The sequence below is a fragment of the Pristiophorus japonicus genome, chromosome 24, assembly GCF_044704955.1.
Source record: "Pristiophorus japonicus isolate sPriJap1 chromosome 24, sPriJap1.hap1, whole genome shotgun sequence".
NCBI classification, from domain to species: domain Eukaryota; kingdom Metazoa; phylum Chordata; class Chondrichthyes; family Pristiophoridae; genus Pristiophorus; species Pristiophorus japonicus.
Window position 1 is genome coordinate 17,940,687 of NC_092000.1, and position 25,507 is coordinate 17,966,193.

At 47.9% G+C, this 25,507-nt stretch overlaps 1 long non-coding RNA gene across 1 annotated transcript; it reads left to right on the forward strand.

The window, feature by feature from the left end:
• The first annotated feature begins 1,836 nt into the window (after positions 1–1,836).
• On the forward strand, positions 1,837–8,650 carry LOC139237976 (uncharacterized). Its single transcript, XR_011588552.1, has 2 exons — positions 1,837–3,066; positions 7,272–8,650. It is a non-coding gene; the product is annotated as an uncharacterized lncRNA (long non-coding RNA).
• The last annotated feature ends 16,857 nt before the right edge of the window (positions 8,651–25,507 follow it).

Sequence of the window (25,507 nt, forward strand, 5' to 3'; positions counted from 1 at the left end):
CCAAGTTCCATTCTAAGTCACACACCATCCTGAATTGGAAATATATCGGCGTTCCTTCATCGTAGCTGGGTCAAAATCCTGGAACTTTCTACCCTGGGTACCGGTGAGATACGGTAAAGGTTCCGTCTACAATTTAGGGCAACGGTATCAAATCAATGACAAACATCGGATTGATTGACAACTTCTTGCTATAGATCACTCAGAGCCTCCCAGATAAAGTGCAGCATCTCCACTGACACCTGGGAGTCTCTGGCCAAAGACCGCCCTAAGTGGAGGAAGTGCATCCGGGAGGGCGCTGAGCACCTCGAGTCTCATCGCCGAGAGCGTGCAGAAATCAAGCGCAGGCAGCGGAAATGGCGTGCGGCAAACCAGTCCCACTCACCCTTTCCCTCAATGACTATCTGCCCCACCAGTGACAGGGACTGTGGCTCTCGTATTGGACTGTACAGCCGCCTAAGAACTCATGCTAAGAGCGGAAGCAAGTCTTCCTCGATTCCGAGGGACTGCCTATGATGATGATGATAGATTGAAACGAAGTCATGTATTTTCAGAAGAGATTCCGAATGGTAAAAGGACAGTCAGCCCTTTGATACCAACGCGCGTGTCTCTATAGATACTCGCTGCGGGAGTAACTTCAGCTCACGGACTGCAGCGGTTCAAGGCGACGGCTCACCGCCATCGTTTCTAGGGCAATGAAGGATGGGCAATAAATGCCGGCTTTTTCCAGCAACATCCACATCTCATGAATGAACTGAAAAAAAATAATTGGGCGTTATGTAATCCTTTCTGTCTTCAGCAAGGACTGCTGTCTAAAAATTCGATGAGCTCACCCTGCTTTCGACTACAAGTCCATATATATCGAATCCCGCAAGGATAGACAGCTCCACCAGCACTAGACTCAGAAAGATGAGTGGATTTTTATGTGAACAGATTGCCAATGTGAACAGTGTGATGGAAACACACCCCAGCGACACCAAGATCCCAATGTCCGAACAGTAACCCTGCAACAAAATTATAAAAAGCACGTTAAATCAAAGGTGTACTGTACCCATTAGCGATACATTGCAATGCTATCAGCAGTACTGAGTTTAACAAGACTGTTCGCAGCCTAGGTGCCGTATTTGACCAGGAAATGAGTTTCCAGCCACATATCTGCGGCATAACTAAAACCGTCTATTTCTGTGGATATCTGAACGGAATATATGGAATTAAGGACAGTAAAGTAAACGGGATATATGAAAATGTATAAGCCATGGAAGAATAGCTGGGAGAATGTCAGATTGCAAATAGTGCAACATCAGCATAGCTAACAGTCTGTCTCAAGGTTTCAAGTCACTAATCCTGCCAATAATATATAATTGTAACATGAAATACATCTGCAGAATTGCAAGGTCTCAGTAAATAGTCACACCATTAGATTGAAACATTTGGAGGCAATACTTGAGCTTTCAAGAAGAACATCTCATATAGATTGACTAATGAGTGTCTGAGTTAGACTGTCAATCCATTTGTATTTTGTTATCTGATTTCAAAACTGTATAACTGTTAACGCTTTACGATGTAACTTCACCTATCCGTAGGGAGTGTGTACGCTCTATCCAGAGAGTATATCTTCTGTCTGATAGGTCTTACTGGCCGGTAATAAAGACTGCTTTGTTCAAAGCACAAGAGGTATTCGACTCAGTAATTTTACTGAACCAGATTGAAGTAAAAGAATCGAGGAATTAACATTTGGTGTCAGAAGTGGGATCTCAACGGACGACTGCCGAAAACTTGCGAATTAAGAGCCAGACTAGCCTTGGACGAGACGAGGGGAAAATGGCCACTGGAGTGAGTATAATTTCAATACTGCTCCAGTTTCCCCCGGTTTCAAAAGTCTGAGGAAAGTTTAGCCACTCGCTGGTTCTCAGGTAGTGTCTGAACGAGATCCAGGACAATCTGGTGAATACCTTTCAAACTTAGAATAGGGATAGAGATAGGGAAATTGTGCGATGACGCAAACCAAGCGGCGACTTGGAAAGGGAAAGATAGTTAGAGCTAGATAGGGATAGATGATCAATCATGGATCCAAAAAAAAAATTAATAGGAAAGAAAAGAGACTCTTATGAATGTCTGTTTAAATGAGAAATGCTTCTGTGACTTTTACTGTAAAAAAAAAGCCGGGGAGTTGTGGTTTGTTTTATCTCAAACAGAATGAAAGTTTGTTTTAACCCTTCGTAGTGTTGTCCTGTATGTGGGAAGTTTAAGAGTGTGAACCTTATTGAATTACGTATATTCGGATGATAAGTTGCGGAGCCAGGAAATGCCCAAAGGATAGATTTGTTAAAAAAAAAAAGAAAAAATTACATGGTCCCGGTGGTTTTAAAAAGTTCAGAAAAACTTGTTGAAAGCAAACATTCAGAGAAGGCACAGCAAAACAACTGAGATGGATTCAAAAGGATTTAAAAAAAAAATTATATTAAATAACACGACCTTGAGGCTGGAACAATTGAGATAACGAAAAGCAGTCCACAGCCTACGTGCCAGACTTCTCTCTAGTTATAAAAAAAAAGTAACGTACTAAATAGGTGCCGAAAGAAAAAAAAATGTTCTGAGATTTTAAATTATGAAAAATATAAAATCACTCCTGTCCAATTGGCAGAAAAACTCCATTAAACTAGGGCTTTCATTGACTGATTGAATTTAAACTGCGCAGTAACGCGAAAGGATCGGGAAATTTGGAGACTGAAAGAAATTAATTGAGGCTCATAAGAAATCAAAATTAGAAATTAGGCTCACAAGGAATAAAATGGGGATTTAAATAGAAGATAGGTGTTCAACTCAGGTACGACGTCGACCTTGTATATCACTTGGCCCGTCTAGGCTCTGATTGAATTTAAAAAAAAACCCCCGCAGCAACTCGGAAGGTAGGGCCGAAGCGAACGCGCAGTGACGTAAACGCGCAGTGAAGCGAACGCGCAGTGACGTAGACGCGCAGTGACGTAAACGCGCAGTGACGCCGACGCGTAATGACGCAGAGGCGCAGCAACGCGAATCGCGAAAGTCAGTGCTAATGGCAGTAAGTCTGTAAGTCTTAAAGTGTTTAGAGTTTTAAGTTTAGTTTTAAGATCGTGCGGCTATGCGGACCGTGCGGTGATGCGGGTAATTTTGTAGATCGTGCGGCTATGCGGACCGTGCGGCGATGCGGGTAAGTGTTTGAAGTAAAGTTAAAGTATCTTAACTCGCGCGGCGACGCGAGCCACGGGTCGACGCGGATTGCGCGGCGACGTGAACTGCGAGGCGACGTGGTAGTTTAGTATTAAGATCGTGCGGCGACGCGGACCGTGCGGTGATGCGGGTAAGTGTTAGATTTGGAGTTAGTTAAAGTCCGTGTTAGTTCTGTAAAGTCTGTGTCTATTTGTAAGTTTGTTTAAATTGCACGACGACACGAACGCGTAGCGACACAGTAATACGAGGGGCAGTGTGAAAATGGGAAATCAGTTAGATAAAACCACGGATGCGGGTAGTCCGCTACAAAAGTTATGTGAGGAATTCCCTGAAAGAGCTGAAGACTTTAGAAAATTATCAGGAGCCCTGAACAAATTATTAGGGGATGACCAGTGACACTAGAAGCGTAGAGGTAAAAAAAAAGCACAGGGATTAATTTGGAGAAGGGGACGAGGAAAAGGGGATAAAAAAATTTAATTGCAACCTGGCGACATTATTGTCAGAAATTAAAAGATGCATCACTTCTATCAAGTTGGCAAACAATGCTATTAAATTAGGACTTGCATTGACAGAGGGAACACATGTTAAAACTGTAGACGTCTTTAAAAAAACGAATGAATGTGCGCACGAGAAACTTGCTAAGAGATCCTCTGGGACCTCTGAGAAAGGTATTGATCAACTACAAGTTAAAATGGCTGGCTTTGTGTTAACCGAGGCTGATGATGAAATTGATGAGTGGCCACTGACTCAGCGCCCAACGGCGCCTCCCGCACCCCCTGGCCTCTTGCTCCAGTCCTCTTCCCAACACCCTCCACCTAACACTCCGGTAAAAAGAGTTAGGAACAACCACATATCACCAAAGCAACAAACCCAAACTGACTCCTCATCCTCTGATAGCGATTCGGATCCCCAGTTTACAAGCAATACAGCCGAAAGGACCAGATCTCACACTCGAAAGGGCAGAACTATATCTCGACATCACAAACAGTCCCGTAAATCTTCTAGTCAACCTACCAGTCCAAGTTGTGAAAGACATAGCAAACACCCCCGCCGATCGAGACGCAGAACTGTCAAGCAGTCAGACAGCTCTGAAACATCCTCCGGCCTGGAAATGATTTCCAAGATCCCAAAGTCCCGACACCAATTCCCTGTCAGACCAATGCCAAACCCTGATGCACAACAAGCTGCAGACCACCTCTCTATAGATGTCTGTGATCTTCAAACAACTATTTGATTGCTCACGCTATCCGGACAGATGGAAAGGGCAGTTAGATATTATTGGCAGAAAAAGAAAGGGGAGGGGGGAGGTGCGCCCCCAACCCGGGTCAAAACTGAATACGTGACCAGAAAGGAAGAGCCATCTCGGGAGGAAGGATCAATAGAACCGCAGTGTTGCATACAGGATTGGATGGATAAGCAAGGATACGGTTATACTAAACAACCAAACGGCCCGAGCCCTGCTAATAAACCTCCCTATTGTCCCCGGCATGGTATGGGAAGAGGCCGGGACTGGGTAAGAGGAATTGACTGTTTTAATTGTGGGCAGGAAGGACATTGGAATAAAAATTGCCCCTACCGTCAGCATGGAAAAGGAAGAGGAGGAAGAACAGGGGGGCAAGGGGGGAGAGGAGGATCTTACACTAACTTCTCCCAGAACAACCCCTTTGGTCAATTGTCCCCCGATTGACTACGCAGCTTGATTGTGCAGGGATCCTCCCCGGACGACGAACCCATTCTGAATGAGTGGCAACCCTTTTTGATAGATACGGGAGCCTTCATGTCTTCTGTACAATCAAAGCTTAAACTCCCTGCTTCTACTGAAACACAGGAACTTTCAGGATTCCTGGGACAAATCTCGACATTCCCAGTGTCAGAACCGGTTAAAATGGGTTACCAGGAAGAATCGGTGGAACATCGAGTTGTTATCACAACCAATCTGGACTGTAACTTGATGGCTAGAGACCTCCTTTGCAAATTCCAGTTGCATTTGGAGTGTGGAGATAATGGGATTATTGTAAAACAGGAAACCCTTAAGCGGCAGTATTATACCACTAGAACCCCTCAGTGGTGGTCTCTGGACCTGCCGCAGGCACCCTGTCACGTGACCCTAGCATACGATCCCAGTGGAAAGAATCAGGACCTGCAGAACTTTTATCAGGATCACGAAGGGGAAGTGAAGGGAATTCTATTAAGGGCTAGAGTGACTGGACTGGAAAGAGAGGCAGATTTTGTGGAAGTGGATAAGAATCTGTGGAAACAGCCCCTAACAATGGCACCGCATATTGCTCGTGAAGTATTAGCCCCTCACCATGCTAAAGATTTGGGAGTTATGGTACACAAGGCCATAGATGAGGCTGACCCTACCAGCCGGGATGTGCAAATCGTAAAACATGGCCGAACAGTCCAATTTAATGGGGACCCCGAGAAAGTATTAACAACTCTATGGCATCATACTGGCTCGGACATACCTGACTATGTGGATCCTCATGTGTGGGCAGAGGACCCCTCCCAAGTGGGTTATACTCCCATTAATTGAGATCCCAGTGCAGGGCAATGTGGACTGGCCCTCTATCCGACAGAACCCACTGAAATCACAGGCAATCCTAAACTGACTTTTCGGCACTGTACTGCAATTAATCCGGCCTGTTTTCTTACTGAGCCACCCCAAGATGAGGAAGAACCCAGTCATGATTGCTTATCTTTAATTTAAGAGGCCACATCAGTCAGGGAAGATTTAGTTGATGGAAGATCCAGACTGTATTCTTACTGAGCCACCCCAAGATGAGGAAGAACCCAGTCATGATTGTTTATGTTTGTTGACGGAAGTACTTCTATTAATCCAGAAGATACACGAATCTCAGGATACGCCATAGTAAACCAGGAGAATCAGGTCTTGGAATCTGCTGCTTTGAAACCGCCTATTCTGCTCAACAAGCTGAACTATTCGCCCTCACCCAAGCCTGTATCTTGGCCAACGATCTCAAAGTCAATATCTATACCGACTCTAGGTATGCCTTTGGGGTGGCGCATGATTTCGGACAATTATGGAAAAATAGGGGATTCCTAACCTCACAGGGGAATGAGATATCTCAAACAGCTAGTATCTGATTTGTTGCAAGCCCTCATGTTCCCCAAACGCATTGCCATTGTACCAAGAGGCCAAACAGGCCTCTCGTGACCAACAGATGGTAGTGCCCAAAATTATGAGTCAGATTAAAAATCCTGCAAAGGATAAGTTAGCCTCGGAAAAACCAATGCCAACCATCCAAGATGTTATAAAAGCACAGGGGGACGCTCCTGAAAAAGATAAACTGTTGTGGAAATATTATGCATGTACTTATGACAATGTTTCTAAACTCTGGACCACTCCCGCGGAACAGACTTGCATGTCTGACAAGTTGGCTTCATGGGTTATAGAATGTCTGCATTTTGCTACTCATTGTGGAGCAAGGGCAACAAGTGATACACTTTTGGCTACTTGGTGGCACCCTAAACTCCAGGCGCTCACCCAGAACATCAGTAGTCGTTGCCTGGTTGGCCAGCAACATAATCCAGGGAAGGGAGTCCCCTGTGATTGGGGTAAAACGCCCCTACCCGAAGGTCCCTTTGAGACATTTTAGTTGGACTACATTGAGTTGCAAAAAGTTCAGTGTTACAGATATGTGTTAGTAATAGTAGATGTGTTTAGCAGATGGATTGAAGCCTACCCTAACCTGGACAATAAGACTCAGACTGTTGTTAAGGTGTTAATGAGGGAAATTGTTCCTAGATATGAGATCTCAGCTAGACTGATGACCACCTATGTTCTTTCTCTGACTCAGGCTCTGCGACTAGTTCACAACCAGGTTCAAGATGCTTACCCGAATAGTCCCTCGTGGCACCAGGGAAGTATGGATTCGGAAGGGATTAGAGCCACAATAGGAGGGGCCTTTTTAGGTGTCACTCACTACCCCCACTGCAGCCAAGGTTGAGGGGAAAAGTGTCTGGGTTCACCTGCACCACTGCAAGCTCATCACCATTTAAACAAATTTTGCTGGTTAGTCTAATTCCTGTTTCTGTTCCAGATCTCCTCCTCCCTATAGCTGAACAAGGCAGTTGAAGGAGGATCAGTTTGACCAAATACACTGACGGAGACCTGAAGGGAAACGTGAAAACAGAACTCTTTTTATCAGCTAAATAATTGGACTATTTATAAGATGAGATTGTGTCTGTATGCTACTGTCTGCATAATAGTGTTGATATATGACAGTTTTGGTGCACGGGAAGGAAGACAAAGGCGAGAGCTCCATGTAAACACCTTTTTGTATATGTCTTACGTTTATGCGGAAAAAGGGCACTTCACTAGATGCTGGGTGTGTTCACATATCCCTATACATTCCAAAGGGGGAATTCCTTTGCGCACCGTTCCCCTGACCCTAACTGAGACTGTTAGATGGATTCAAAGAAACGATATTGGAACAGGTAGCTCACCGCACTGCTGAGGCTCTGGAGGGCATCACAGCTGAAATGGTAGCGATAAGGACCGTAGCATTACAAAACCGAATGGCCCTCGATTACCTGTTAGCTGAGAAAGGGGGAACGTGTGCCCTGATAGGATATGAATGTTGCACTTACATTCCTGATAGTTCAGAAAACATAACCCACCTTGCCGATCACATAAGGAGGGAGGTGAAAAAGTTATCCACACCAGCAAAAGAACTTAGCAGGTTTGATTGGTTTCTGGGTGGATCTTGGAGATCCTATCTAATACATGGGGCAATTGTTCTCATCATAATAATTACCTGCTGTTTGATTGTTGGTTGCCTTAACCTCTGCTGTAAAGCAATGACAAGGTTAGCAGACCCTCTTGTGGTCAAGGGTTCCCGGGTTATGATCCAACAAACTAGAGAACTACTCAACAATGCAATACTCCTAGAATGATCCTAAATGTTATCATAGAATGATAAAAGGGGGGATGTGGATATCTGAACGGAATATATGGAATTAAGGACAGTAAAGTAAACGGGATATATGAAAATGTATAAGCCATGGAAGAATAGCTGGGAGAATGTCAGATTGCAAATAGTGCAACATCAGCATAGCTAACAGTCTGTCTCAAGGTTTCAAGTCACTAATCCTGCCAATAATATATAATTGTAACATGAAATACATCTGCAGAATTGCAAGGTCTCAGTAAATAGTCACACCATTAGATTGAAACATTTGGAGGCAATACTTGAGCTTTCAAGAAGAACATCTCATATAGATTGACTAATGAGTGTCTGAGTTAGACTGTCAATCCATTTGTATTTTGTTATCTGATTTCAAAACTGTATAACTGTTAACGCTTTACGATGTAACTTCACCTATCCGTAGGGAGTGTGTACGCTCTATCCAGAGAGTATATCTTCTGTCTGATAGGTCTTACTGGCCGGTAATAAAGACTGCTTTGTTCAAAGCACAAGAGGTATTCGACTCAGTAATTTTACTGAACCAGATTGAAGTAAAAGAATCGAGGAATTAACATTTCCACCTCGGTAACATTGCGCATCTCGGCCCTTGCCTCAGCTCTTCTGCTGCTGAAACCCTCATTCATGCCTTTGTTTCCTCTGGACTTGACTACTCCAACTCACATTCCACACTATGTAAACTTGAGGTCCCGTGTGCTAGCTCGCACCAAGTCCCGCTCCCCTATCACCCCATGTGCTTTCTGACCTACATTGGCTCCCGGTTAAACAATGCCTCGATTTCAAAATTCTCATCCTTGTTTACTCCATGGCCTCGCCCCTCCCTATCTCTGTAATCTTTTTCAGCCTCACAACCCCACAAGGTGTCTGCGCTCCTCAAATTCTGCCCTCTTGAACATCTCTCATTATAATCGCTCTACCATCGGTGGCTGTGCCTTCAGCTGCCTGGGCCCCAAGCTCTGAAACCCCCTCCCTAAATCTCTCCGCCTCTCTATCTCTCTTTCCTCCTTTAAGACGCTCCTTAAAATCTACCCCTGAAGGGTCATCTGCCGTAATTTCTTCTTTTTTGGCTCGGTGTCAAATTTATCTGTTTTGTCTTATAACACTGCCGTGAAGCGCCTTGGGACATTTTACTAGGTTAAAGGCACTATATAAATAAGTTATTTTAATTAATGTCTGTTATTTAATTAATAACATGTCAGCCATGGCTCAGTGGGGTAGCACTCTTGCCTCTGAGTCAGAAGGTTGTGGGTTCAAGTCCCACTCCAGGGACTTGAGCACATAAATCTAGGCTGACACTCCCAGTGCAGTGCTGAGGGAGCGCTGCACTGTCGGAGGTGCTGTCAGGCAGCCATTGAGAATGTGAAAAATGATTGCGAAAGTGGTAGATGGCTAGAGAAGGTTGCAAAAGGATGGAGATAGGAAATCATGGGTAAATGGCTGACCAAAGATGTCAAGCTGTGATAACTACAATGTCAGCACAAAAAGGGGTTACTCAGAGTTGTGGTCAAACACGAGTTACGCGAAAAAGCAAAAGTTAGACATGAGTCAGGCGAGGGGCTGCTATATCCAGCCATGAAATAGGGAAATGCTATGAAAATCGAAACAATAAACACATCCCTGGAGCCCGCCCTATTTGGAGAGTTGTTAGCCTGCAATTGGGTATGCTATGGGGGAAATCGACCAATGATTGTATAAACTGAGTGTCACTCAAATGTGTTCTGCTGTAACAATGTATAAGTGTTGCACTTTTGTACTGTTACAAGACTTGTCAGGAGAAAGGTGGACAGGCTTGAATCGAGAGTGTTCCCTTTATCTTAACAGGTTCCGGCCGGAGAATCTCTAATAAAGGTCTTATGTTGCTAAGACTAAAAGTGTTCGTGTGTCAGTGAATTCGCTGAAACAGATTGAAGGGAAAAGAATCTAGTATCTACAGCATGATGGGCCGAATGGCTTCCTTCTGGGCTGTGAGAATCCATGACTCTAATAACATCGAATTTACAGCACAGAAGCAGGCCATTCAGTCCAGCTGGTTTGTGCCAATGTTTATGCTCCACACGAGCCTCCTCCCACCCTTTTGCATCTGTCCCTATCAACAAAACCTTCTATTCCTATCTCCCTCATGTGCTTATCTAGCTTACCCTTAATACGTTGCATGCAATGGTAAGCCCTTTCCACTCACCGCAGCAACCTTCCTCAGAGGATAATGTATATGATTGTACATGTTGGGATCAAAGGACTAAGAAGTGTCTATTTGGCAATCAGAATCTCTTCTGAAAATACATGATTTAGTTTCAATCTATAGTGAGAAGCTGTCTATCAGTCTGAAATTTGACACTGAATTCATCCCGTTGCCCTAAACAGTAGGCTGTATCTTTATTTGGGATCTCACCAGTGCAACTTGTTTACATCTGCACACAGTGTGGGTTGTGTTGAGCTGCTCCATCTCACAGCCTTCAGAAGATACATTGTTGAAATTTATTCCAACCTTCAGTTTAACACATTGGATTGCGAGACATCCATTAACCTTCTGCTCGGTTAAAAGAAGAGAAAAATAAGATGAGACATCTGCTAAATCTCCCGTTAACCTTCTCTGCTCCTGGGAGGACAATCCCAGCTTCTGGTAGTTTCTCCGCATAAATAGAGTCCCTCGTCCCTGGCATAATTCTCATCAATTTCTGCTGCACCCTATCCAAGGCCTTGACATCCTTTCTAAAGTGTGGTGCCCAGAATTGGACTCCGTACTCCAGCTGAAGCCTAACCAGTGATTAATCAAAGTTTGGCACAACTTCCTTGGTAGATATAAAAGATCCCATGGCACAATTTTTCCAAGAAGAGCAGAGGGGGTTCCCCCCCCCTGCCCCCCGCCATGTTCTGGTCAATATTTATCCTACAACTAACATCATTAAGACAGAAGGTCTGGTCGTTATCAGGTTGCTGTGTGTGGGAGCTTGCTGTGCGCAAATTGGCTGCCGCGATTCCCACATTACAACAGTGACTGCGCTTCAAAGCTCATTAACTATAAAGTAATTTGGTGCGGCCTTGAGGTCGTGAAAGGCGCTATATAAATGCAAGTTCCTTCTTTCTTTAGTTAATGTCCTTTCAGCTGTGTTTTCATCTGTATTTGTGTTACTGAGAGCAGAGCCTATAGGGTATATCTGACGTCCCTCCTATAGCCTACTCACCCCACCATCTACCAATACACTGAGCCATCAATTTGAACATCCTTTGCAGGAATAACGTAACTTAGCAAACCTGATTATTTTGGAAGGTAAGGCGGATTGTTTTGGAGCACTCGGTTTGTATTGTGGCTGTGACCTCTGGTTTTGTTCCATTTTGCATGTTCAGACTCATGTTAGTAAGGTCAGTGTCATTGTACACGATTAAGGCAACGGCAGGAAAATCTGCAGACAATGAATAGTTCAGACATTTTAACAAAACATACGAATTAGGAGCAGGAGTAGGCCACCAGGCCCCTCCAGCCTGCTCCACCATTCAATAAGATCGTGGCTGATTTTGAACATTTTCTGCACTTTCCTGCACTGTGCCCATATCCCTTGATTCCCTTAGTGCCCCAAATTCTACCGATCATGTTCTAGAAACATAGAAACATAGAAAATAGGTGCAAGAGTAGGCTATTCGGCCCTTCGAGCCTGCACCGCCATTCAATGAGTTCATGGCTGAACATACAACTTCAGTACCCCATTCCTACTTTCTCGCCATACCCCTTGATCCCCCTAGTAGTAAGGACTTCATCTAACTCCTTTTTGAATATATTTAGTGAATTGGCCTCAACAACTTTCTGTGGTAGAGAATTCCACAGGTTCACCACTCTCTGGGTGAAGAAGCTTCTCCTCATCTCGGTCCTAAATGGCTTACCCCTTATCCTTAGACTGTGACCCCTGGTTCTGGACTTCCCCAATATTGGGAACATTCTTCCTGCATCTAACCTGTCTAAACCCGTCAGAATTTTAAACGTTTCTATGAGGTCCCCTCTCATTCTTCTGAACTCCAGTGAATACAAGCCCAGTTGATCCAGTCTTTTTTGATATGTCAGTCCCGCCATCCCGGGAATCAGTCTGGTGAACCTTCGCTGCACTCCCTCAAGTTAGGAGACCAAAACTGTACACAATACTCCAGGTGTGGCCTCACCAAGACCCTGAACAACTGTAGCAACACCTCCCTGCCCCTGTACTCAAATCCCCTCGCTATGAAGACCAACATACCATTTGCTTTTTTAACCGCCTGCTATACCTGCATGCCAACCTTCAATGACTGATGTACCATGACAACCAGGTCTCGTTGCACCTCCCCTTTTCCTAATCTGTCACCATTCAGATAATAGTCTGTCTCTCTGTTTTTACCACCAAAGTGGATAATCTCACATTTATCCACATTATACTTCATCTGCCATGCATTTGCCCACTCACCTAACCTATCCAAGCCACTCTGCAGCCTCATAGCATTCTCCTCGCAGCTCACACTGCCACCCAACTTAGTGTCATCTGCAAATTTGGAGATACTACATTTAATCCCCTCGTCTAAATTATTAATGTACAATGAAAACAGCTGGGGCCCCAGCACAGAACCTTGCGGTACCCCACTAGTCACTGCCTGCCATTCTGAAAAGTCCCCATTTACTCCTACTCTTTGCTTCCTGTCTGACAACCAGTTCTCAATCCACGTCAGCACACTACCCCTAATCCCATGTGCTTTAACTTTGCACATTAATCTCTTGTGTGGGACCTTGTCGAATACTCAACGACTGCGCATCCACAGCCCTCTGAGGTAGAGAATTCCAAAGACTCACCACCCTCTGAGAGAAGAAATTTCTCCTCATCTCAGTCCTAAATGGCCGACCTGTGAGACTGTGACCCCTGGTTCTAGATTCTCCAGCCAGGGGAAACAACCTCTTAGCCCACTAAGACATTTATACGTTTCAATCACCTCTCATTCTTCTAAACTCCAGGCCTGTTCTACTCAATCTCTCCTCATAGGACAACCCTCTCATCCCAGGGATCAATCTAGTGAACCTTTGTTGCACCCCTCCTTCAGTCATCAGCAATTTTTTTTCAAAACAAAGTATTGTACTATATCAATCTTCTACACTTATTTCATCATCATCATAGGCAGTCCCTCGGAATCGAGGAAGACTTGCTTCCACTCTAAAAGTGAGTTCTCAGGTAGCTGTACAGTCCAATATGGGAATTACAGTCTCTGTCACAGGTGGGACAGACAGTGGTTGAAGGAAAGGGTGGATGGGATTGGTTTGCCGCATGCTCCTTCCGCTGCCTGCGCTTGATTTCTGCATGCTCTCGCGACGAGACTCGAGGTGCTCAGCACCCTCCCAGATGCTCTTCCTCCACTTAGGGCGGTCTTTGGCCAGGGACTCCCAGGTGTTGGTGGGGATGTTGCACTTTATCAGGGAGGTTTTGAGGATGTCCTTGTAACGTTTCCTCTGCCCACCTGTGGATCACCTGCTGTGTAGGAGTTCCGAGTAGAGCGCTTGCTTTGGGAGTTTGTGTCAGACATGCGGACAATATGGCCCGCCCAACGGAGCTGGTCGGGTGTGGTCAGTGCTTCGAGGCTGGGGATGTTGGCCTGATCGAGAACACTGATGTTGGTGTGTCTGTCCTCCCAGGGGATTTCCCACCTATTTCACATTTTAGGGATACATCACATTATTGGCTCAAATTTCATACTAGTAAAAGAGCTAAACATGAGGCAACATTAGACAGGGCGTATACAAAATCGGCTAGCTATCTACCAATCAGTAACTACTAAGTACATATGAAAGTATGAATCTGTGAGGAAAATCTACCAATAAAATTGCTCCAAATATTTTTTGAAGAGGAGCTGGGAAGTTCTCCCTGGTGTCCTGGCCAATATTTATCCCTCAATTAGCATCACTGAAAAACAGATTATCTGATCATAATCCCATTCATATTTGTGGGAGCTTGCTGTGCGCAAATTGGCTGCTGTGTTTCTTTCATTACAACAATGACTACACTCCAAAAGTACTTCATTGGCTGGAATGCACTTTGGGATGTGCTGTGAGAGCAGACTGGGCAGCAGTTTAACGTCTCATCTGAAAGGCCACACCTCATGCGACATCATTATGGTAAGTAAGCCTCCCTGATGTGAGCCAAGATTTTTGTGCTCAAGTCCCTGGAGTGGGACTTGAACCCACAACTTTCTGACCTAGAGGCAAGTGTGCTACCCATTGAGCCACAGCTGACAACTGCTCTCCATGTTGCTTCTAAAATTTGCCACTCTTATATCTTTTTCCCTCTGGTTATTTTTCGCTTTCAGATACACCTCAATAAAACAAATGCAACAACTTTAACCATTTCCAATGCATTAAAATACATAAGCATTTAGCAAATTTCACCCATGTGATTTTCCAAGATTTTTTCTCCCTAATTTGGCCTGGATTTTTATCTGGTTTTTGCCTCTCCCAGGAGATCACATGGCTGCTGTTGGGGTGGAGTGTAGAATGTTTCAATGTAAGGGGTGTTGGAGTTGTGTGGGGCGGACTGGTTGGGCCGGGGTGCTCTTTACCTTTCCGTCATTGTTCATTGGTTTATATGTAACCTTCAGGGCTGTTGACCGAGGGCCGTGCGGCTCTTTGTCGGCCGGCGCGGACACGATGGGCTGAAATTGCCTCCTTCTGCGCGGTAAATTTCTATGTTTCTATTTAACATGCAGAGAGGCCTGGAAAATAGCAAGACTGATTTGATCGAAACAAACTCCAACAGAGCTGCAAAACGCAAGTGCCAAAATCCTGCGAGAGACTCCGGGGGGACGTGGGGGGAGGGAGAGAGGAAGAAACTTACCTCCGCTCGAAACGCACCTTTGGCTCCTGAAGTGTTTTTTTCCGCCCTGTCGGATGAGGTGGCCTCTTTCGGTAAATTCAGCTCTTTGTCCTTTGGCGGACCGGAAGTCGGTGCTAACAGGGCCGGTGAGCACTCTAACGGGGCGGAAGTGGAGGCGGGGGCGGAGCCTTTGCCGCTGTCACTCAGCAGCGGAGCGGAGATGATGTCGCAACGCACGTGCGTCACCGCGGCACGCCCCTACACTTAACGGGGAGGGCCTTTGGCACTTTGAAACTTCGGTCCACGGGGCCACCAGGGAGGGTTTCGGCCGGGACAGCGGTCCAACACCCAAGAGGGGAGTGCCAGGCTGCCTGTTGGTGGCCTGGCCAGACCCGGGGGCGGGGGGCATAATTGTACCAGCCGACAAAAAACAACATGGCGGCCGCGGTAGTGTGCCCTCCCCTTGCGGACCGCCGCGCCGCCGTGACTCACGGACTGAAAGCAAGGTGCACCGACAGAAAAAGCTGCCAGGGGCACCGCGTGGCCGACCAAAGATTTTGGGAGCTAAAGTTCTCGAGAGGTGCGATGGAATTGCGGGCGATCGACGATGCGACCTTTGATGATGCACTTAGGATGGTCAGCAGCAACAGGGCGGATGTGGGGGCCGCCAGAAAAATCCCCCCGCGCTAAATTTCACCGCCGCCGGCCATTGGAGCAGAAGTCGCGGCCATTCAACTCCGCCGCCAGGCCGCCGACTTCTGGCGGTCAGTGGCCTTTTTGGGGGACTGAATTTCGGCCCTCGATCTCTTGGAAAAGAACTTGTTGCATGGGATTTTTCAAGATTTTATGGGCAAGTTTAATTTATTTTGCAATTGCTTCAAGTTTGGCCATGTTACAACCCTTTTTAAAAATCATACTTTGCCCTTACATAATTGACTCACATGGCTCAGTGGGCAGCGCAGCTCATCTCTGGGTCAGAAGGTCGTGGGTTCAAGTCCCACTCCAGGGACCTGAGCCCGTAAATCTAGGGCTGACACTCCCAGTGCAGTGCTGAGGGAGTGCTGCACTGTCGGAGGTGTTGTCTTTCAGATGAGACGTTAAACCGAGGCCCCGTTTGCTCTTTCAGATGGACATGAAAGATCCCGCGGCGCTCTTTCGCAGAAAATCAGCAGAGTTCTCCCCGGCGTCCTGGGGCCAATATTTATCCCTCAATATCGCAAAAAACGATTATCTGGTCATTATCACATTGCTGTCGGTGGGAGCTTGCTGTGCGCAAATTGGCTGCCGCGTTTCCCACATTACAACAGTGACTACACTTCAAAAAGTACTTCATTGGCTGTAAAGTACTTTGAGATGTCCGGTGGTCGTGAAAGGCGCTATATAAATGCAAGTCTTTTATAATGACATTACATGAAGGAGAAGCAGGATCAATGATATCACTCAAAATATTTTTGGAAAGGTTTTCAGCCACCATCTTGTTTTGCCAAGAATCAGTTTGAAAAATATTTTGAATGGTATCATTGGTTCCACTTCTCTTCCTTGCTGGTTGGTTTATGGGTAGCTCTTGGCTCACCGCTGATTTTTGATTGGTAGTTTAAATACCAGTGTGTTATATTCTCATTGGTTGGTTCACTACCCACTCAGCGTTTTAATTAATATGGAATTTGAGCCAATCGGGTACAAGTGTGCCATGCACTTTGCCTGAGTTAGACCCTCAGCTGCTAAACACAAGGCTTTTAATTATGAAGCTGGTTAAAAAATTTTGATTAATTATAGTTTGCTATGGAATAGTTCACAAGAAACTTAAAGACAAGTTTACCCAAATCATCTTGTCCATTTTCTACTGCCCAGCAAATCTGCATGAGGTTACCGTGAGCCGACAGTGTGGGCATCTGGACGTCTTGATCAGCGTTGTATCTAGTACATCGAACTTCAAGTTCTACAATAGGAAGAGAACCAACATGTTAGCTATGAATCAGCACATTATGGCCCAGAAATTGCAGTTAATGATTGAAGCAAACCCACATTAAATGGCTCCATGTACACCCTGCCTGTCTCTGGCACGCTGCAGAATGAACCAGTCTACAGGAGGCATTGCTGGAGATTCCTTTGGTTATGCAAACTGCACCTTCAAATGGCAATAAAAGCAACCAAGTCCTGGGAGCACCATCATCTTCAAGGTCCCCGCCAAGTCACGCACCACCCTGACATGGACAGGTGCTGCTATCCCTTCATTGTCGAATCCAGGAATACTCATTGTGGGACCCCCCCCCATACCCTACCATTGTGGGGCCCCCCCATACCCTACCATTGTGGCCCCCCCCCCCATACCCTACCATTGTGGGGCCCCCCCATACCCTACCATTGTGGGACCCCCCCCCATACCCTACCATTGTGGGGCCCCCCCATACCCTACCATTGTGGCCCCCCCCCCCATACCCTACCATTGTGGGCCCCACCCCCATACCCTACCATTGTGGGGCCCCCCCATACCCTACCATTGTGGGCCCCCCCCCCATACCCTACCATTGTGGGCCCCCCCCATACCCTACCATTGTGGGACCCCCCATATCCTACCATTGTGGGCCCCCCCCCATACCCTACCATTGTGGGCCCCCCCCCCATACCCTACCATTGTGGGGCCCCCCATACCCTACCATTGTGGGGCCCCCCCATACCCTACCATTGTGGGACCCCCCATATCCTACCATTGTGGGCCCCCCCCCATACCCTACCATTGTGGGGCCCCCCCATACCCTACCATTGTGGGGCCCCCCCATACCCTACCATTGTGGGGCCCCCCCATACCCTACCATTGTGGGACCCCCCATACCCTACCATTGTGGGCCCCCCCCATACCCTACCATTGTGGGGCCCCCCCATACCCTACCATTGTGGGCCCCACCCCCATACCCTACCATTGTGGGCCCCACCCCCATACCCTACCATTGTGGGACCCCCCATATCCTACCATTGTGGGCCCCCCCCCATACCCTACCATTGTGGGCCCCCCACCCCCATACCCTACCATTGTGGGCCCCCCCCCATACCCTACCATTGTGGGACCCCCCATATCCTACCATTGTGGGCCCCCCCCCCATACCCTACCATTGTGGGACCCCCCCATACCCTACCATTGTGGGACCCCCCCATACCTTACCATTGTGGGACCCCCCATATCCTACCATTGTGGGCCCCCCCCATACCCTACCATTGTGGGACCCCCCCATACCCTACCATTGTGGGGCCCCCCCATACCCTACCATTGTGGGACCCCCCATATCCTACCATTGTGGGGCCCCCCCATACCCTACCATTGTGGGCCCCCCCATACCCTACCATTGTGGGGCCCCCCCATACCCTACCATTGTGGGACCCCCCCCATACCCTACCATTGTGGGACCCCCCATATCCTACCATTGTGGGCCCCCCCCATACCCTACCATTGTGGGACCCCCCCATACCCTACCATTGTGGGCCCCCCCCATACCCTACCATTGTGGCCCCCCCCATACCCTACCATTGTGGGGCCCCCCCATACCCTACCATTGTGGGCCCCCCCCATACCCTACCATTGTGGGCCCCACCCCCATACCCTACCATTGTGGGGCCCCCCCATACCCTACCATTGTAGGCCCCCCCCCATACCCTACCATTGTGGGCCCCCCCATACCCTACCATTGTGGGCACCCCCCCATACACTACCATTGTGGAACCCCCCCCATACCCTACCATTGTGGGGCCCCCCCAGTACCCTACCATTGTGGGCCGCCCCCCATACCCTACCATTGTGGGCCCCCCATACCCTACCATTGTGGGGCCCCCCCATACCCTACCATTGTGGGCCCCCCATACCCTACCATTGTGGGGCCCCCCCATACCCTACCATTGTGGGGCTCCCCCATACCCTACCACTGTGGGCCCCCCCCATACCCTACCATTGTGGGGCTCCCCCATACCCTACCATTGTGGGCCCCCCCATACCCTACCATTGTGGGGCCCCCCCCATATCCTACCATTGTGGGCCCCCCCCCATACCCTACCATTGTGGGCCCCCCATACCCTACCATTGTGGGGCCCCCCCATACCCTACCATTGTGGGCCCCCCATACCCTACCATTGTGGGGCCCCCCCATACCCTACCATTGTGGGGCTCCCCCATACCCTACCACTGTGGGCCCCCCCCATACCCTACCATTGTGGGGCTCCCCCATACCCTACCATTGTGGGCCCCCCCCCATACCCTACCATTGTGGGGCCCCCCCATACCCTACCATTGTGGGCCCCCCCCATATCCTACCATTGTGGGCCCCCTCCATACCCTACCATTGTGGCCCCCCCCCATACCCTACCATTGTGGGTCCCCACCCATATCCTACCATTGTGGGCCCCCCCCATATCCTACCATTGTGGGCCCCCCATCCCATACCCTACCATTGTGGGCCCCCCCATCCCATACCCTACCATTGTGGGCCCCCCCATATCCTACCTTTGTGGGCCCCCCCCCCATACCCTACCATTGTGGGCCCCCCCCATACCCTACCATTGTGGGCCCCCCCATACCCTACCAATGTGGGGCCCCCCCATACCCTACCATTGTGGGCCCCCCCCATATCCTACCAATGTGGGGCCCCCCATACCCTACCATTGTGGGCCCCCCCATACCCTACCAATGTGGGGTCCCCCATACCCTACCATTGTGGCCCCCCCATACCCTACCATTGTGGGCCCCCCCATACCCTACCATTGTGGGCCCCCCCATACCCTACCATTGTGGGCCCCCCCATACCCTACCATTGTGGGCCCCCCCCATACCCTACCATTGTGGGGCCCCCCCATACCCTACCCTTGTGGGCCCCCCCCCATACCCTACCCTTGTGGGCCCCCCCATATCCTACCATTATGGGCCCCCCCATATCCTACCATTGTGGGGCTCCCCCCATACCCTACCATTGTGGGAACCCCCCATACCCTACCATTGTGGGCCCCCCCATACCCTACCATTGTGGGAACCCCCCCCATACCCTACCAATGTGGGAACCCCCACACCCCTCCTACCATCCCATTGTGGGACCTCCCCCCTTCTGGAGTTTAGAAGAATGAGATGATCTCATTGAGAACAACCCCAGCTTCTCCAATCTCTCATCCCTGGCACCATTCTAGTAAATATCCTTTACACCCTCTCCAAGGCCATCACATCCTTCCTCCAATGCAATGCCAACAGAGAGTCTGCAAGTATTCAGTAAACATGAAATGTGGAATATTATAAATGAGTGTAGTATTGAGAACATTACCAGGGTGTATATGGAGATCATTCAACAACATTATTTGAATCCTGGTATCTTATGATGGCGCACAAACATTACATTAGTTAATGTCTAACCTAAGAGTGTTGTCAAAGAAGCAAGATGATCCTAATACAGAAATTCTGTCTGCAAAATTCACAGGATTACACGGGATATTCGACACAGAAACAGGCCATTCGGCCCAACCAGTCCATGCCGGCGTTTATGCTCCACTCGAGCCTCCTCCCGTCTTTCCTCATCTAAATCTATCCGCATAACCCTCTATTTCCTTCTCCCTCATACACTTGTCTAGCTTCCCTTTAAATGCATCGATACTATTCGCTTCAACCACTCCCTGTGGCAGCGAGTTCCACATTCTCACCACTCTCTGGGTAAAGAAGTTTCTTCTGAATTCCCTATTGGATTTCTTGGTGACTATTTTATATTGATGGCCTCTAGTTATGCTCTTCCCCACAAGTGGAAACACTCTCTGTATCCACTCTATCAAAACCTTTCATAATTTTAAAGTCCTCTATTAGGTCACCCCTTAGCCTTCTTTTTTCAAGAGAAAAAGAGACCCAGCCTGTTCATCCTTTCCTGATATGTATACCCTCGCATTTCTGGTATCATCCTTGTAAATCCTCTCTGCATCCTCTCCAGTGCCTCTATATCCTTTTTACATCCACTTGAGGGAGCAGACAGGGCCTCGGGTTTAACATCTCATCCGAAAGCTGGCACCTCTGACAGTGCAGCACTCCCTCAGCAACCGGCGACCAGAATTCCATTGTTATTTCCTGCCAATCCAATCAAACCCTTGGCTCATCTTCACCTTTTTCACTTTTGTACAGTTCAGCGTCCACCCAAACACTGGGCACTTGGTATAAATCCGCGTTTGTCTTCCCTTCCCTCCCATCCTCTTTTATCTGCATTCTTCAGTGCTCCAATCCATAAATGCTCATCTTACAATTTGCTGTTTAAAATATTTAAGGTTCGATCTTGGCCCAAAAAGATATGTCACCTTAACTGCAGCAGGTTGCAGAGATTTTAGAAGATAACTTGGTTTCTGCAATTGTTCCCTCCTCTCTCCTGTGATTGTGCATCCATCCACCCCACAATAGTTGACTGGCTTCTGGAGCCCCTTCATGTGTGAGTCTAGATATTGAGCGTTTTATAGTGTGTTCCACCACAGCAGCAAGCTCTGGCTGATTTTCATCTTTGCTCACCCAAAGGTGCTGATCCCAATTATGCCCAAAGGTGCTGAGGCCAATAACACTCAAGTGTCAGTCAGTGGCTCCGTGGGCAGCACACTTGGTTCCGGGTCAGAAGGTTGAGAAATTAAGTCCCACTCCAGAGACTTGAGCACAAAGAATCTAGGCTGACACTCCAGTGCAGTGCTGAGGGAGTGCTGCACTGTCAGAGGTGCCAGCTTTTGGATGAGACGTTAAACCGAGGGCCTGTCTGCTCTCTCAGGTGGATGTAAAAGATCCCATGGCACTATTTCGAAGAAGAACAGGGGGAGTTATCCCCGGTGTCCTTGGGCCAATATTTATCCCTCATTCAACACAACAGAAACAGATTATTTGTGGTCATTATCACATTGCTGTGTGTGGGAGCTTGCTGTGCACAAATTGGCTGCCGCGCTTCCCACATTACAACAGTGACTACATTCCAAATGTACTTCATTGACTGTAAAGCGTTTTGAGAAGTCCGATGGTTGTGAAAGGCGCTATATAAATGTAAGTCATTTTTTTTCTCTGTAAAGAGAAAAAGTTACACTTATATAGCGTCTTTTACAATGTCCCAAAGCACTTTACAACCAATGAAGTACTTTTGGAGTGTAGTCACTGTTGTAATGTAGGAAACGTAGCAGCCAATTTGCGCACAGCAAGCTCCCACAAACAGTAAGGTGACAATGACCAGATAATTCTTTTTTAGTGATGTTGGTTGAGGGATAATTATTGGACAGGACACCGGGGAGAACTCCCCTGTTCTTCTTTGAAATAGTGCCATGGGATCTTTTACGTCCACCTGAGAGAGCAGACGGAGCCTCGGTTTAACGTCCCATCTGAAAGATGGCACCTCTGACAGTGCAGCACTCCCTCAGCACTGCACTGGGAGTGTTAGCCCGGATAATGTGCTCATGTTATTGGCATGGAGACTTAAACCCACAACCTTCTACGCAGAGGCGAGAGTGCTACCCACTGAGCCACGGCTGACACTGAATAACAACACAACAAGAATGTTCCTTCTGTGCAGTGGCCTTTCCCCCAGTTGCTTTCAGTTCCGCTTTGATCCTCTTTGGCTTTATTTAAACTGCAGTCAGTACAAACTCTTATCCCACATCACTTGGAGTGGATTAAAAAGGGTTTTCGTAAGAAATAGGTGCAGGAGTAGGCCATTTGGCCCCTCGAGCCTGCTCTGCCATTCAATAAGGTCATGGCTTCTACCTTCTACATTCAATAAGGTCATGGATTCTCTGAATCCCCTTGCAGAATGTCCGTTCACTTGCGAACAAGGCCCTTGCCATCCATGAGCTGATCATTGATGATTGCATCGACATCATGGCCCTGATGGAAATTTGGCTGAGGGATAATGACACCTTACCTTTAAACGAAGCCTCCGTATATCGGCATTCGGCACGGTAGCCCCAACCTGCAAGGGTCATCAGCAGATCGGGGCTTTCAAAGGAGCAGACCACTTCAAGGTACAGCCCGTGCTGGAGAGCGACAGCTGTGAAGAGGGCGACTGGATTGGACGTCACCAAGGTCCAGGTTGCTGATTGGAGCGTGGGCAGGTACAGCAGGAGCGGCGAGGTCAGGGCGCAGGAGCGGCGAGAGATCGTGGTGCAACGTGATTGGGGCCCAGGAGAGGCGAGGGCCCAGGGGCAGCACGGGCCCAGCCCACACTGCGATATGTGTGTGCTTGGTCCGTGCAGCAGAGCTGGTCTCCAGTTGTCTTGGTTAATCCTTGCCACTGGACCAAGACCTAGCTCTGTCAAGCCCGTGTGGTGGCTGGTGTGCAACGGCCACCCCACGTTAAAAAAATCCACGCACAGGCATCTTCCGCCCTTCAACATGTAGTTCGGGACCTGGAATATTAGGTCCTTCATTGAAACACCTGTGAACTCAGCTCTTTTTGGCGTGGAAGCAAGCCTATTATGATGGCTTCCACCTCAACTCAACCTTCCTGCACTATCCCCATATCCCTTGATTCCCTTAATATCCAAAAATCTATCAACAACAACAACTTGTATTTATATAGCGCCTTTAACATAGTGAAACGCCCCAAGGCTCTTCACAGGAGTGTTATGCAATAAACATTTGACGCAGAGCCACATAAGTAGAAATTAGGGCAGGTGACCAAAAGCTTGGTCAAAGAGGTAGGTTTTAAGGAGTGTCTTGAAGACAGGAAGCAGAGAGTCGGGATAAACTTTTCAGATTGACAGGCAGTGACTAGTGGGGTGCCACAGGGCTCAGTGCTGGGACCCCAGCTATTTACAATATACATTAATGGTTTAGATGAAGGAATTGAGTGTAATATCTCCAAGTTTGCAGATGACACTAAGCTGGGTGGCGGTGTGAGCTGTGAGGAGGACGCTAAGAGGCTGCAGGGTGACTTGGACAGGTTAGGTGAGTGGGCAAACGCATGGCAGATGCAGTATAATGTGGATAAATGTGAGGTTATCCACTTTGGTGGCAAAAACACGAAGGCAGAATATTATCTGAATGGCGGCAGATTAGGAAAAGGGGAGGTGCAACGAGACCTGGGTGTCATGGTACATCAGTCATTGAAAGTTGGCATGCAGGTACAGCAGGTGGTGAAGAAGGCAAACGGTATGTTGGCCTTCAATAGTTAGGGGATTTGAGTATAGTAGCTGGGAGGTCAAACTGCAGTTGTACAGGGCCTTAATGAGGCCTCACCTGGAATATTGTGTTCAGTTTTGGTCTCCTAATCTGAGGAAGGACGTTCTTGCTATTGAGGGAATGCAGCGAAGGTTCACCAGACTGATTCCCGGGATGGCAGGACTGAATATGAGGAGACACTGGATTGACTGGGCCTCTATTCACTGGAGTTTAGAAGGATGAGAGGAGATCTCATAGAAACATATAAAATTCTGACGGGACTGGACAGGTTAGATGCAGGAAGAATGTTCCCGATGTTGGGGAAGTCCAGAACCAGGGGACATAGTCTAAGGATAAGGGGTAAGCCATTAAGGCTGAGATGAGGAGAAACATCTTCACTCAGAGGGTTGTTAACCTGTGGAATTCCCTACCATAGAGAGTTGTTGATGCCTGTTCATTGGATATATTCAAAAGGGAGTTAGATATGGCCCTTACGGCTAAAGGGATCAAGAGGTATGGAGAGAAAGCAGAAAAGGGGTACTGAGGTGAATGATCAGCCATGATCTTATTGAATGGTGGTGCAGGCTCGAAGGGCCGAATGGCCTACTCCTGCACCTATTTTCTATGTTTCTATGAAAGAGAGGTAGAGAGGTTTAGGCAGGGAGTTCCAGAGCTTGGGATCCAGGCAACAGAAGGCACAGCCACCAATGGTTGAGCGATTATAATCAGGGATGCTCAAGAAGGCAGAATTAGAGAAGCGCAGATATCTCGGGGGTGGGGGGGGGGGGTGGTTGTGGAGCTGGATGAAATTACAGAGATAGGGAGGGGGCGAGGCCATGGAGGGATTTGAAAATAAGGACGAGAATTTAGAAATCGATGCATTGCTTAACTGGAAGCCAATATAGGTCAGCGAGCACAGGGGGTGATGGGTGAGTGGGATTTGGTGCGAGTTAGGACATGGGCAGCCGAGTTTCGGATCCGAGTTTGCGTAGGGTAGAATGTGGGAGGCCAGCCAGGAGTGCGTTGGAATAGTCAAGACTAGAGGTAACAAAGGCATGGATGAGGGCTTCAACTGCGGATGAGCTGAGGCAGGGGCGGAGACGGGGGATCTCTGTCTCAAAGACTGAGCCTGCACAGCCCTCTGGGGTAGAGAATTCCAAAGATTCACCACCCTCTGAGTGAAGAAATTTCTCCTCATCTCAGTCCTAAATGGCCGACTCCTTATTCTGAAACTGTGACCCCTGGTTCTCGACTCTCCAGTCAGGGGAAGCATTCCCTCCTGCATCTACCCGGTAAGAATTTTGTACGTCTCAATGAGATCACCTCTCATTCTTCTAAACTCCCAAGAATATAGGCCTAGTCTACTCAATCTCTTACCGCACACCACTTGGAACGGATTAAGATGGGTAATT